Source organism: Microtus oregoni, unplaced genomic scaffold (assembly GCF_018167655.1).
Source record: "Microtus oregoni isolate MIOR12 unplaced genomic scaffold, Mior012 000005F_ref0000423, whole genome shotgun sequence".
Classification (NCBI taxonomy): Eukaryota; Metazoa; Chordata; class Mammalia; order Rodentia; family Cricetidae; genus Microtus; species Microtus oregoni.
In genome coordinates this window covers 35,927,197-35,942,873 of record NW_024543064.1, presented here as the reverse complement: position 1 = coordinate 35,942,873, position 15,677 = coordinate 35,927,197, and positions in this window count along the sequence as shown.

Sequence of the window (15,677 nt, the reverse complement as noted above, 5' to 3'; positions counted from 1 at the left end):
ATGAACAAGGAGGGGGTCAAGATTATGATCAGAAAGCTCACAGAGATAGTTAATCTGAACTTGTGGGAGCTCATGGACTCTAGATTGACAGCTGGGGAGCCTGCATGAGACCAAACTAGGCCCTCTGCATGTGAGTTACAGATTTGTAGCCTGGTCTGTTTGTGGAACCCCTGGCAGTGGGACCAGGATCTATCCCTGGTGCATGATCTGGCTTTTTGAAGCCCATTCTGTATGGTAGAAAGTATTGCTCAGCCTTGATGTGGGGGAGGCCTTGGTCCTGCCTCTGCTGAATGTGCCAGGCCTTACTGACTCCCCATGGGAGGCCTTAAACTTTCTGAGGAGTAGATGAGGGTGTTGGGGGAAAGTGAGGAGGGAGAGGGAACTGTGGTTGTTATGTAAAATGAATTTTAAAAAAGAAGGAGCATGTGGGATTAACATAAATTCTTTTGAGCAGCACTGAAGGGAAGGTCACAGAGGACTGTGAGATTGACCCAGGGAAAGCTCTCATAAGGAAAGCACAGAATAAAGGGTGGTCAGAGGGAGGTTCCAGGAAAATCACCTCTCTCTCTCTCTCTCTCTCTCTCTCTCTCTCTGTCTGTCTCTCTCTCTCTTTGTGAGTGTGTGTGTGTGTGTGTGTGTGTGTGTGTGTGTGTGTTGACTCTGGAAGGTAGGAAGTAGAGCCTGCTAAACACTTAGAGGGGAGATTAATGGTCAATGCACTGTTTCTTTTAGGAGATGACAAGTCTGGGTAGTGAGGTAGAAGAAAGCATGATTCTGGACTGGTCTCCTGGGAGGAGCCTGAGGTTCAGCTAAGGCTGGCATTCTAGGAGATGAAGATAGAAAGAGGACATCTCTGGTAGCCTCAGAGATTCTACTTATCTTTTCATGCTAGAAACAAGGTCCATGACTCATGATGAATCTATCACACAAACCCTATTCCCCACCGTAGGGTAAAAAGGGCCAGTGAAAGAAACCCCTGGCCCTGAGACTAGAGCCAAAGAAATATACCCTGTCCCTTCCCATTTCGGGAACTGAAATCCAACCAATCCCTGAGCATGAAAACCAGCCAATCTCTGAGCTTGTCCCAAGCTCAGGAATTGAGATCCTACCAATCACCACCCTGAAAAATCTCCATCATGGAAAGCACTGCCCCTAAGAAATCCTAAATAAGCCCTGTATCTGTTCAGTTTGGGGTTGCCGTTTTTCCACCCTGGAGGAGGCAAGTCACTCTCTTGGATTCCTCCCTCCCAATAAATTTCTTGTGTAAGGTTTGTGGTAACGAGTTTCTTTCTCTGGAGCAGAGGGGACACAGAGAATGTAATGACTTTCACCTGAGCAGAAGTAGAACCACTACTTTCTGTGGGGAAAAAGTCACTTAGGAGAGTGGAGCTGTAATGGCTCTCCTGGGAGCAGAGAGGAGCAGGAGCAGAGCAGAGCTGTAACACTTTGGCTGGGGAAACCTCCCTTGCTGTAGCAAAGTGTAGTTACACTCTGTGGAAGCTGAGCAGAGATGTAACGTTTCTCCTGACCAGAGCTCAGAGTTGTGACAAACTCACTGGGGAAACTCCCTCCTGCTGGAGCAGAGTTGTTACACTTGCATTAGGAAAACTTTACCCAGAGCAAGGACTATAACACTTTTCTGGGAAAACTGTCCCCCACTCGAACAGAGCTGTAACACCTACACCACTCCCTGGCTAAAGTCTAACAACCACCCATACTTCTCAGGCAAAAGACAAGTGGCCACATGACCAGAGCCAAAGGCTGAATAACAGTTAATTCCTAGTTTTCCCCTGAAAGGCACCTACGCTTTACCACATGAATAGTGATCCTTGGAAGCCATATATAATTTTCTAAAGTGCCCATTCACTGACCTTGGCCGACCTCTCAAGGCCACCATAGAGAACATGTGTGAAAAGAGGTTTGGAGATAAGTCACAATCCAGGAGTGTTCTATAACAGACTGAAACTAGGGTCAGAAGCAGATTTGCATCTCTTCTCAACTTTAGGTTCAGCCACATCACACAGGCAGCTTGAAGTTGACCATTGCAGGAGCCTTAACACCACCGAAATGTGAAACTTACCAAGATTTTCTCTCCTGGGAAGCCAGCTGTTAAACATTTTCCAATATGCCATTGGCCCAAATCCCAGGCTTAAATTCCTTCTTCCATGCCACTTGGCTGAGAGGCCACATGACGCAAGACTGTAGCAAGATTGGAAGGCTCCTTTCTTAGAGCCTCAAAAAGAATATTTGAAAATCTAGACTTGTTAGTTGTCAGAGGAAAACCAGGGCTATAGACGTGTGTAAGACCCCAACTCAGAGGCAGGCTGATCTCTGGGAGTTCGAGGCCAGCCTGGTCTACAAGAGCTAGTTCCCGGACAGGCACCAAAGCTACAGAGAAACCCTGCCTGGAAAAAACAAAAAAAAAAAAAAAAAGACCCCAACTCAAAAAGCCTGCTTGCAATTGCTTTAAGCATATGTCCTAGGTGGATGATAATCAGCAATGGAAAAGTACAAAACTTGCAAAACAGCCCTGAATGCCACTTGCACCCTGACCACAGTACCCTGCACCACCAGCCTGCAAGGAAACACCTAGCGCCCATGATAAGGCTTGGGGACTTTCCAGGACAGGGTTTGGGATTTTTATGGTATTTCTGGGAAATAGAAGAACAAACAGCTATGGCCTAGAACTGACCCAATATGCTAAAATATAATGTAAAATATTATATCCAATCATTCTGTATCTCATACCCATTATGCTAATGTTGTGGGTTTTGCCTATAAAAACCTGCTGGAATTGCTTTTCGGGGTTTGTTCTGCCTCTTTGGAGACTAGAGACACCCGGTCACGTGATCGTTAATAAACCCTCTTGCTTCTTGCATCTGCTGGACTGGTTAACTGAGTCGCGGGGCTTCTCCCTCTTGGGCCTGCACCCAGTGGGTGAGGGTCTTTCACGTGGAAGAGAAGATGAGAGAGAATGGTGCTGCCTTTATCCAGGAGCTTTTCTCTCCCAGGAAGCCTCACGCCAGCACCTTTCTCTCCAAAAACACCAACTCAAACCTTAATCTATGCGCCTTTTAAATGCGTGCACTTTTTCCCTGGCAGCCATTTGAGTGTGCGTTATAGCCTCCAAATCTTTCCAACCTGCTGCATTCCAGAGACCAAGCCTGCCTTTCCCTTGTTTTATGCAGAGCATAAATGCACTCGGTGGGGCCAGAAATATATATAGGCTCAGGTCTGGAAACATGACTCAGCAATTAAGAGTACTTGTTGCTCTTCCAGAGGACCCAGGTTTGATTCTCAGCACCCATGTGTTGGCTCACAACCATCTATAACTCCATTTTTAGAGATCTGATACCTTCTCTGACCTCCATGCGAACCAGGCACACACATACATGCAGTCAAACATTCAAACCATAAAAATAAAATAAATATAAAATAAACAAAAATAAAGATTCTTATAGAAAAACCTATTATTCCATAAGTCTCTCTCCCTCTCTCTCTCTCTCTCTCTCTCTCTCTCTCTCTGTGTGTGTGGGGGGGGGGGGGTGGGTGGGTGTCCCAACTAAACAGGTGGGTTTAGGCTGTATAAAGCAGCTGCATTAGGCTGTATAAGGTAGCTGAATTGATGTTATAAATTTGTCATTTTTAAGTATCATAAATTTAAATATTTTCTACACAAATCTGCAGAATATTACAGGGACTGCAATCACCTTTACTCTCCTTTCCTGTATCACTGCAGAAAATTGGGGTGTGTTTTTCTCCCAGTCAGTGTCCTTTATACCAAGACAAACACAGAACTAAAAATCACCAACTGCTCTTGATTTTTGTCACGTCCCTGCAGCAAAGTCCATCACCACGTAGGTGAGACACCACTGGAGAAGACACATGTTCGTATCCAGTTGGGCAGGTGAGTGTCCCCACAGGAGGGGCTGGAGGGTGCTTAGCCCCTTGAAAGCTTAACGGATTGGACCTCTGATTACCGTGGTGTATTCCTCCTCACAGCAGGGATAAGACTGAGTATGTCATACTGCACGTTCTTATGTACACATGAAATCACATTTCAGGACATTCCGAACAAGTCTCTCAAGATATCTTAAAATTCCCAGAGAGACGATTACATGAATTTGCACAGTACAGGGGAAAAGCACGTGAGAGGTTGGAGAGCTTGTTCAGTCCTTTACCAGCAGGTGACACATGGTACCAGAACGCCAAAGGCTCAGGAGTCACAGCTGCTCTCACTCCTTCCTTCTGGGCAACTAACCCATGAGCCCGCTTAGATACAGCGGAGTCTTCTGGGGGTGTTTTCTCAGAGTCAGCACACAGAAGCTGTGATCCAGAAGGGAGCAAGGCTGCATTTCGAGCAGCAACAGAGCTTGGTAATATGTAAGAACCTAGCACATGTTACTATTTTGGTGGCAGGCACAAACATGTATAATTAAAATAATAAAAATATTTTAAAATATATTTTAGTGTGGGCTACATTTTATCTTTGAGTTGAGAGAAAATCCTAAAAAGTTTACTTTTTTATTTTATTTTTAATTTTACTTTTTATTTGTTTATTCCATTTTTATAAAGCATAATTTTCTTTTTATAAGTGATTTTCACTCTTCTTTTTTCTCTTTCTGAAATATTATTATCTTTACATGCCCCATTTTTAAAGTAAATTTTTTAAAGAAATGTCTTTATATCAAATGTAGCTTTACTAAAATTTCCAGTCTTGTAGCTCCACTTCTGGTGAGGTTCCTTTGGTTATGGGGTTTGACAAATTCTGATAATCCCATCATAGATGTTGTTGTTATTATTTAGTCATTTTCATACAATTTGTTTAAAAAGGGTCAACCCACAACAAATGCAGAGATACAGTCCAAGCTAGGGAATTCCTGGGGCTGCTAGAAGCTGAGAGAGGGGTATGGAGCCCATTGTCTCCTCCAAATTTCTAGAAGGACTCAGTCCTGCCTGTACCTTGATTTCAGATTCTGACCTCCAGAACTTCAAAGAAATAAGTGTCAAGAAGTGGAAAGGATGAAGGAAGAGGAAAAGGAGGAGAGGAGGGGATGGGAGAGGAAATCTTTGGAGATCTCAAGTTACTATTACAGGAGTTGTCTTCAGAGCTCAGGGCCTGGAGGGTTAGCACCACTAACACCAGCTTGGTAAAGTCTTCTAGCAAACTTTGCATCTTAGGGGGCTTATGTACAAAAGGAATGAACACAAATTTTAAAAGGCAATAATGAGCATCATTGGACAGAACAGCACAGAAGCCTACTAAGTAACAAGTAAAGGGATTTGCTGCACAAGCCTGTTGACCTAGGTTCTATCCCCAGAACCCAGGTAAGGGTGGCAGGAGAGGACCAACTCCACAGACTATCCACATGTACCCTGACACATCTGTGCACACATACACACACGTACACACAAATATAACAACAATAAACTCAGCTTCTACTTCTTAAAGATTGTGTATATACGTGTATGTATGTGTATGTGTGTACGTGTGCACGTGCGTGTGTGTGTGTGTGTGTACAGGCTATATGTGTGAAGGTGCCCATGGAGGCCAAAAACGGACACTAGATTCTCTGTAGCTAGAGTCACAAACATCTGTAAGCTGTCCAAAGTAGGTGCTGGGAACCAAAACCAGGTACTCTGGAAGAGCAGCAAGCACACTTAACAACCAAGCCATCTCTCCAATCCTCAGCTTCTACTTTCATTTCAATAGGATAACAGCTCTGATGGGAACACAATGATAAGGGCACAGCAAATTACACAAGAACATGTTTGTACTTTATTCAATAAAAAGAGATCTATGTGGACACACAGTCAGTGGTTTGTTTGCTCTACCTTAACCTTTAATCTAGATGACATCCAAATGACTGACGTGAGAAGAATTCAAGTGTCAATAGCCTTGTGAACCTTTGTGAACCTTTGCTCTGGGGAGATGTTAAGGAAAAACATCAACACAGATCTCAGAAATAAGACTAAGCACCTGACCACAGAGGTGGCCAAACTCTGGAATGATTAATTAACTGCTTCTGCTTCCCCTTCCTCTAAAATTTGCTGGCTAAAGTTGACATGGGAGACAGATCTTTCAGACCATAACCCACTATCTTCTCAGATTCCTGGCTATCTGGGTAAAATACCACTTAAAGTTTCAACTTCTGGTTTGTACGTGTGATGGGCAGAATGGGTTGCTATTACATATCTACACACTAACACAATCATGAGTTTGGACTTCTTACAAGGAATAGTACAATGATTTAGGATTACCCTCTGTATGCTGTGAATACCGTTGGTTAATAAAGAACTGTCTGGGCCTATGATAGGGCAAAAGAGTAGAGCTAGGCAGGGAAAACTAAACTGAATGCTAGGAGGAAGGAGGCAGAGTCAGGGTGAAGCCATGGAGCCACCGCCAGAGACAGGTACAATGAAACCTTGCTGGTAGGCCACAAACCTCATAGTAAAATACGAATAATGGAGATGGGTTAATTCTAGATATAAGGGTTAGATAACAATATTCTTAAGTAATTGGCCAAGCAGTGATTTAATTAATACATTTTCTGTGGGGTTATTTCAGGAGTCTGGGCAGCCAGGAAACAGACAAACAGCCTCCCTACAACAATACAAGAAACCACAAACTGACTTATTTTCTGATATACAAGTGTATCTCATATATACAATAACAAAATATTAATTTTCTCAAGGAAAAATTATATAGATGACAGTTTTAGATAGCAGGGCTGATGTGGGATGTTTTTCTGTCTATGTGTTGCTTTTATTGGTTAATGAATAAAGCTGCTTTGACCTATGGCAGTGCAGAATATAGCTAGGCTGGAAGAGATATAGAGAGAGAGAATAGGCAAAGTCAGAGAGACACCATGTAGCTGCCAACAGAGAAGGACTCGCTGGAACATTAATGATAGGCCACAGCCTCGTGGAGATATACAGATTAATTGAAATGGGTTAATTTAAGATGTAAGAGTTAGCTAATAAGAATCCTGAGCTACACCAGGTGATGGTGGTTCACAGCTTTCTTCCTAGTACTTGGGAGGCAGAAGCAGGCGGATCTCTGTGAGTTTGACGCCAGCCTGATCTACAAGAACTAGTTTCCACAACAGACTCCAAAGCTACAGCGAAACCATCTCAAGAAAACAAACAAACAAACAAAAAAGAAGCCTGAGCTAATAGGCCAAACAGTATTATAATTAATATAGTTTCTGTGTGATTATTTGGGCTGGGCAGCTAGGAAACAAACAAACAGTCTCTATTTACACAGGCCACATAAGTGACAGATGGTTATTTATTTCCTTTATTTATTTTTGTCTGTCTGTTTATTTGCTTGTTTGTTTGTTTGTTTGTTTGTTTTTGACTGAGTGGTACAGATTAAAATAGAAGAAAGGCCAAAAAAAATTCAACAGCCATTTTAGATAGATGTAAAGAGTCAAGATACAATCAATAAAACAGCATATGTTGTCCATTTTACATGTATCAGAATTATGTGTCTTTAACTGCAAGCTTTTGCATACTACACAAAGTTCAGACACACAACCATACATCTTTCTGTATGGGTACAAAGGGTATTAAATGTGCTAAAATAGCTTTAAATGGTTTCTTATAAAGTTGTCATTTAAAAGAATTTAACATAAACTGAAATGAACTTTGACATTGTTAAGATAGGGTCATAAGTAGTCAAAAGCACCTAAACATAAGCAATTATCTTAGTAAGACATAAAATCTTGATAGTTCTTTAGACTTTTTTTTCCTTTTCTGATTCTCTGTTGGTTTTACACCATGTACCCTGATCCCATTCTTCTCCCTGTCCCTTCAAATTCATCCTCTACCCTTGCAACCTCTCCCCCCACAAAAATAAAATAAAATGTAAAAGAAAAGCCAGAAAAACAAAAACAAACATGATGTGGGATTTCCCTCTGTATGTTGTGAATATGTTTCATTACCATTGGTTAATAGAGAAGCTTCTTTCAGCCAGTGCCTTAACAGAATATAGCCAGGCTGGAAAAGACATATAGAGAAAGTAGGCAGAGTCAGACCAAAACAATGGAGCTTCCAGAGGAGAAAGATACGAGCTGCCAGCTGGAACCTTGCCAGTAGGCCACGAGCCTCGTGGTAAAATATAAAATAATAGGAATGGGTTAATTTAACATATAAGAGCTAGCTAGCAATATGCTTAAGTGATTGGCCAAACAGTGACTTAATTAATAAAGTTTATGAGTGATTATTTCTGGTCAGAGCAGCTGGGAAATGAACCACCAGCCTCCAACAACACAAACAAATGAAGAACAAAAACAAAGAACAGAAAATTCTTGGCATGGACTCTGTAGTATGACCCGGTGAGACGCACAATAAACCATTTAGTCCATAAATCTTTACTTGTAAATGTTCATTGCAATGAGTCCTTGGTCTGATTTGAGGCCTCTGGCTTCTGCTATCCTGTCAAAACTGGGCCCTTACTGGGGCTCCTATTGGATATCCTGTTGTTGTCTTGTGTCATAGAGATCCTGAAGCTTTGGATCGACAGGTCTGGCCCCTTCACATGCCCAGCAGATGGGGTGGATATTGGGGTGAGCCATTTCATAGCCCCGGTTCTGGGTCTGGGTGGTAGTTGGGTTGGTCAGCCTGCCAGCTTTCTCTCATCAACATCACCAGGGTGAGCTCTCAGGCATTGCCCCAGCTAACTTATCCACTGCAACGGGCAGCAAGGAGAAGGGCCAGCTCACCTGCAGCTGTAACACCAGGGTCAGCTCTACTGTTTCACACAGGTGAATTCAGGGCCGGCCCACTCTCCTGAGTGCTGCAGTTGGTGAGGTCCAGCTCTCCCACTCTCATGCCCCCAAGGCCAACAGAATACAATCCATAGTATTAGCAAAAAAAGTTACTAAAAGTTTCAATGTTAATATAGTCTGCCATATTGATTTATTAATTACCTGTTTTGAGATCTGAGGTAAATTGTTTTAGGTATAATAATCTTTAATGTCTAGCAGGTGTCGAGGTTGCAGAGTCACGACTAGCAGCGAGGCAACATGAACAGTCCTGAGCCACTTTACTTTCCCGCCTTGGTGCTGGTTAAATACTGAGAAATATGCTTTGCTAGACAAATTAAAAGCAATTAAATCAATTCCATACACGGAGCAAGAAGCCCAGAACTCACGGCACGGAGCTCAAACCGGAAGCTGCACAAGTAACCAAGCAACAGGGAACCAGAAAATGCAGCAGTGGAGGCAGGGGCATGCATGTGCTTGGGAAATTTCCAAGTTGCTGCTGTGGTGGGGGTTCTACAAAAAAACCGCTTAGGTAAAAGCAAGCCAAGAAGGCAGGGTTGAGAGACTCTCTGGGCTGTGGACTGGTTAGGTCCTCAGGCCATCCACCCGGTAGGTGTGGCGTCTGAATCCACGTGGGGCACCAGATGAAGAAGGATGCTTAAAAGAAATCCCACACTAGCTCAGAATTGAGAATAACAGAGGGTTATTTATTTAGGGTAGACTCGCAAGTCACAATCCTCTCCCGGAACAGAGAACAGCAACTGAATCCCGCAGCCGGAAAAGAGGCCAGATGCGTGCTTTACATGGGCATAAATAGTAGAAGAGGCCAAGTGGGCAGGTAAAGGCTACTGACTATAGAAATTCCTACAGCACAAAGTGCTGCAGCTGGTGAGGGACAAGGTCAATTCTCCCACTCTTATGACACCAGGACCAGCTTTCCTGCCTGCAATAGTTGGCATCTCTCCTTCACCCAAGTCACCACATGACAGATAGTGGGGCTGGCTCTCCCACTCCCATGTGTTCAGGGCTGGCTCACCTCCACCAATAGGATCCGCTCTATTGTGCTGCCCAGGCAAAGTGCAGGACCCACTCTCCCAAGTACCACAGCTGTTGGGGGACAGGACCAGTTCTCCCCAGTACTGCAGCCAGTGAGGGGCAGGGTCAACTCTGTGCAGCCCTATCCTCACTGTCTTCCGTGGTAACAGGAACCACAGACATCAACACAAACAGAGGCAGGGCCATGGACCCAAACATGGCCCTTGGCAGCAGCCCTGGCTCAAATGACACCATGGCCTTGGGTGGCAGTGCAGGCTGCTCAGATCTGTATGGCTCTGGCAGTACACAGCCCTCAGATACCAATCTTGCCATAGGTGGTGGTCCAGATTCTGGGCATCCTGTGTGGCCTTTAGTGGCAACATGAGCCATGGACATCAACATAGACCCAGGCTGCAGTAGTACCACAAACCCAGACATGGTCCCTAGCAGCATCCCAGGCCTGAATGTCATCATGGCCCTAGCTGGCATCACAGGTCACCTAGAATGACATGGCCCCAGTGGCAGCATAGCATTTGAGTACCAACATAGCCCCAAGTGGCAGCCCAGCCCCTGGGCATCTGATCAGCCTTCGATGGTAGCAGGAGCTATGGACATCAATGCAAACCCTAGCTGTGTAGGGCCACAAACCCAGACATGGCCCTCAGCCATAGTTTATGTATGGACATCACCATGGCTCCAGACAGCAGTCCAAACCATACAGATCTGTGTGACCCTGGAAGCAGCATGACCCTTGAACACCCGTGGCCTGAGGTGTTGGCCCAGACTACAGGCAAGGCCCTCAGTGGCAACAGGAACTACTGACATCAACACAAAGCCCAGCTGTAGCAGGGCCATGGACCCAGACATGAGCCTTGGCAGAAGCCCAGGCCCAGACTTCACCCAGGCTCTAGGAGGCAAACAGACTACACACGTCAGCCAGTTAGTTCCTCACTGCCCTCAACTCTTCAGATCCGCCCTCTCCCCAGTACATGAACCGTTCTGGCTCTCACTCTCTCCCATATTCCCACCCTATACTTGTTTACCATAATAGTACCGACTAACCAGTGCCACAGCAGACAGGCTCGTGGTTATTTTCTGCCAGCCCAGGCCAAGTGAACTGAGATGGAGCTGAAGCTGTTCTCTTCATGCCCACCCAGGCCTAAAAGCAGCAGGTGACTTGTGGTTGTTTTCTGCCAGGCCAGGCCAAGTGTCCTGGAGTAGAGCTATAGCTGTCCTCCATACGCCTGGACCTCATGGCACCAGATGGCTGATCTTGATAATTTTATAATGTACATAGGCACCAAAGTAGATATTAAAACATCCAGTTATATAATATCATTTATAACATGATCCATTATCTATTAGGAATAAATTCATGTTCAGTGACAATTTTATTTTCTCACTAGCATAATTATAAAATCTCAACATTAATTACATACATATATATGTACATGTATATACAAAATTCCAGGAGAAGAAAAGTCCAGAAATCATGTATCAATATCTCTACACACAGGCTAATCCTAAAATTAAAATCTTTATTTTTGTGTTTTAAGTTAGCCTAATAGAAAAAAATGTCTATAATTTTTCTGAGAATTTAACAAAAGTATATTTTAATAATGTACCATTTTCTAATGTAAGATATTAATTATCTCTCTTAGAAATCCTGTAACAAGATTTTTTATCCACCTCAGTGTCTACCTATGGCCATGAGAACACTTCTTCACTTATTCTGTCTTCCATGGGCCTCTTTTCCCACTGATAGTTTGTACCTAGGAATTGAAGAAATATCAAAAGGATATTTGAATGATATCTTTTTGTATGTTCTGTTACAATTGGTGGGGAGACATATGGACTCCACTCTCCTTGAGTTGAGACCAAGGTATTCCTTCTTCTTATTTTCTATTTCAGACCTACATATCTTAGGTCACTTCGTCTTCTCTTCATGTGTACTGATGTATCTTGCTAGACCCATGCTAACCTAACTCAATGCCCTTTATCCAAAATGAAAGGCTACCCTTGTTCAATATTTTCTGAATATCTCTATTGCCATGTGCTCGATGCATTTCCTATATTTGGTTAAGGAGATATATTGGACCTCCATAACGAGCTCTTTTGGTTTTAAGGCACTATTTTATATGCTCTGTCTACTGGGCTCTAAGGGACTTACAGTTTTCCCAGTCATGTGCTTCCTATACTAACCAGACACCAAGGGAGCTAACACCAAGGAAATGGTTAGCCCTGAGAGGCTCACACAAATTCAAGGCAACACAGGACCAAGTCATAGGGAAGCGCAGATTCCTACCAGAACATGAACATCTGGGTGTTGACAAGCTGTGACCGATGGGAAGGTGACTTCAACAAGTGTTGCTTCAGGAGCACAAGAAGGAACTAGGAAGGAGAAGGCCCTTCATGACATTTGTTCCACCTGAACACAGTGGGAATGGGATCAGATAGATCTGTGGTCCTCTGTGTTGGCAGGCATTTGAGTCCCTTAGTTAACAACTTGCTAAAAATTAGTTAATTCTGAGTCTGGAGAGATGGCTCAGCAGTTAAGAGCACTTACTGTCCTTGTAGAGGAGCCAGGTTGGGTTTCCAAAACCCACATGGCAACAACCACCTATAACTTCAAATACAGGAGATCTGCCAGTCTCTGACCTCTACAGACTCCTTCAAACATGTGATGCGCACACGCGCGCACACACATACACACACACACACAAACACACTCACTTACACACACACATAAAATATAACTAAGTAAATATAAAACAACTTTTCAAATTGTTAATCCTGACTTACTATTCCAGCATCGTATAGTGATTCCACACAGAAAAGCAATTGCCTATGGACCCATGTGTTTTAAGGGAAGTGCCAGGAGCTTCCATTTTATCCAGGGACACGAAGGCCTAGCCACGCCAAGCCACTCTGTTCCCCTCCCTTTCAGAAGTCTCTCCGACTCTGACAAAACAGTAGTGGTGATGGAGACAAGAAGGAATCCTGTGCTCCGGAGGGAGTTAAAGCTAGTGCTACTCTCCCTCACCACATGGCCATCAGCCACAGACACAGGAAAACAATTCACAGAGCAAAAATGTTACATGCACGCACGAGTGCTCCACATCCTGTCCCTGTCCTCCAGGGAAGAGGTCCTTGGAGAGGGAGAAAGCAGAGACCTCTTTTTTCCTTCTCCTCAGAAGGCAGAGCACCAAAGCTTGCAGGCCTGTGACAAGACAAAATGCTGCTTTCTGGACATGGTCCAGCCCTTATACTCACAAACTCACAACAGCTTTGTTAACCATGCTATACCATCACAGTGCAAGCAGTCAAGATTTCAAAATAGATGATATAGGAGCTTATGAGGTCCCACCCTTGGGTGAGGAGCTCCTGACAGGCTGCTGGAGGAAGTCAATTTTCTTCAGGGATGTGGCTACTGATAGGTAGTCCATGCTCCATCCAATGGTCCCACACCCATGTGCATGTGGGTATCACTAATTGTACCCATGGGTTATAAGAAAGAAGAGAATATGAAAATGAAAGGGAGACATTGGGAGGTCTGGGGAAGGAAATATATATAATCGAGATACACTGTATACACACATGATTTGCCAAAGAATAAAAGTTTGAAACTTGTAATGACCGGACATAATATCATCATCATTTATAGTTTCACCAAAACTTTCAATATTAGCAGTATTCGCATCACTTAAGAAAGTCTACCCATCACCCTGGGGTGAGGTGGCTGATTAGAAGGTTCCTGCATGCGGCTCCCTGAATGAGAAGTCAGGATTGACAAGGAGAGTTCATAGTCTGAGGAAAGAAAGAGAAGGACATCAGGAGTCAGAAAGAAATGACAGGACCTCTACAAAGAAACAGAACACAGTGAGGAGGAACGGAGGAGACAGTCTGCAGCCCCTACTGCGGTTTCCTCAGGGTCAGCAACCCAAAGCTACAACTGCAGCCCCCACTGCAGTTTCCTTGGGGTCAGCAACTCCTGAAGCTACAACCACAAGGTGAACCGAACAGGGCCGCAGTCCTGAGGGAAACAGACTAGGAGTCCCAACGTCAGCAGTTAAATGAGGCAAGCACCCTTTGAGGCAAACTCTTATATTAATGCACATTTTCTTTAATTCCTTTGATTTCATCTAAAACTTCTTTGGCTAAAGAAGCTGAACAAGCCCAGATATTTCCCTGACAGCTATCTTTTCAAAACAAGCTAAGTGTTCCCCAAAATACTTCTTTCTGCAGTTTTCATGATACAATCTAAGCATGTTCAAAAGTGTCCCTGTTCACCATCTTCACCTTTCAAACATATGCACCAGGACCTTGAGCTACAGATACACAGGACTGTGTTCATCATCCTTCCTTCGAGCTGTGATTGTAACCTGAGAATGCTGGGCAAAATGAGTATGTTTGAGAATGGACCCACCCCAAGTTCTTTTCTGGGTAAACACGTTTTGGTTCTCTGTGTAAAATTCCTGTATCTCTTTCATCAAGGAACACATGGTCTGGGAGATGATGGCGTTATCTGCGGCAGGTAATGAACTTTTCTCCATTCTTTCATTGCCTGGCTGTGCTTATTATTTCACACTCAACCAAGGGCAGAACCAATCCACTGTGTTCCGTTACATGAGCCACGGGCAACCCCAGAGATCCTGACCATTTCTTGTTCAAACCATCACAGAGGCTCATGGCCATGTCATAATGCAAAATGAATTTAGATGAACTAGGCCCCTAGTCTTTAGCATTTTAGTACTGTTTTTTAATAATTAAAACTTTGCTGTAAAGGCCTTGCAAAGAGAAAACATTGTGCAGCAAATTTAGTGAGACCCAAAGTCTACTGGAACAGCCTCTTGAGTTCTGCATACAGTATTCATCTATTTTTCTAGTCCAGAGTTCCAAAGATCCCCAAATTCCACAAAGGAATGACATAGTCAGTTTCTTCACAGCAAGGGACCACATTCTGTTACTAACTTTTGCATTGGTTTTGTTTCATTTTTGTTTTTTTATTTTTATTCCCATGATAAGACACCCTGTCCAAAACAACGTATAGAAGTCATTTGTTTGGTCTTACAGTTCCAGAGGAATAAGAGTTCACCATGGCAGGAGACATGACAGCAAGTGTCATGTACGGTGGCAGAAGCTGAGCTGAAAGATCACATCATTTAGCAGGAGCACAAAGAAGAAAGCTTTGGGGTAGGTTTTTTAATTTATTTATCTTTACTTCATTTTTATTGTTGTTTTATAGACATTTTAATATATTTTACACCTAGACTTTTCATTTCTATTCTTACCTTCATCTAATTTTATATATTTTTATTTCATACTCAGATTTTTATCTCTTGTTATACTTCTTCCTCATATTGTTTTCCTTTTCTTGTTTCTTTTATTTAGCCATATTTCTTCTTTTCTCCAACTCACAGTTTACTTCACTTTTTACTGCTACTTTTACCATTGTTAATTTTTAACTTCATGGTTTATGTTATAATCACTTTTTTCATTGTTATTAGTAGTATGGAAGTTGTCTTTAATTAATTTTAACTGTGTTTCTATAGGTAATTTTTTTATGTTGTTGCTGTTATGGTAGTTTTCTCTCTTTTTGGTTTTTTGAGACGAAATTTCTGTGTGTAGCTATGGAACCTGTCTTGGAACTCAATATGTAGACCAGGCTAATCTCAAACTCACAGAGATCCACCTGCTTCCGCCTCCCCAGTGCTGCTGGGATTAAAGGTATATGCCACCATCATGCGGCTTAGTTTTCTACTTTTTAAGAAGTATTGGGTATTGAGCTCTGAAGGGTAGGCTGAAAACTAGAAATAAGCTGTATAAAATAGAATAGATTTACATTCCAATAGGTGTGCAAATTGCAACATAGAA